This window comes from Penaeus monodon, chromosome 28 (assembly GCF_015228065.2).
Source record: "Penaeus monodon isolate SGIC_2016 chromosome 28, NSTDA_Pmon_1, whole genome shotgun sequence".
In the NCBI taxonomy this organism is placed as follows: domain Eukaryota; kingdom Metazoa; phylum Arthropoda; class Malacostraca; order Decapoda; family Penaeidae; genus Penaeus; species Penaeus monodon.
Window position 1 is genome coordinate 18,350,707 of NC_051413.1, and position 507 is coordinate 18,351,213.

The following is a 507-nucleotide window of genomic DNA, read 5'->3' on the forward strand; positions in this document are numbered from 1 at the left end:
TATTAATAATCCTTTAACTTTTTCTTTGTTAAACATGTACATAATGCAGGATGCTGTAAATACTCATCATATGGACAGTATCTACAAGGAATATATTTAAAGGTCTGTCATTTTACTGAGTCACTCAGTCGATTCTATATATCTTGTGGATTTAGGAACTCCATAGTGATATTTTTTTACTATTGCAAAAGAAAGTGAATACATATGTAAACAATGAGGGAATTTAAGTCGTTCAGCCGGTCACATGAAAGAAAATTGCACAGCTGGGCTCTGGCGACGATGGGTACGATAACGTGCTGTCGTACGCCACGTGAAATTTTCTCGGCACGGAATAGATACGGGCATACAGATATACTCACTTTCTGATGTCATTACCCTCGTTTTGTTAATCCCTATCGCTTGGAAAGAAGTTTTTGAACGCGTACAGAAGTTCCGATCGTCAACTTGAAAAGAAGGCTATCACACTTTTGGATCTCGGCGTCTGTGCTTCCTCCGGCGGCGCGTGAA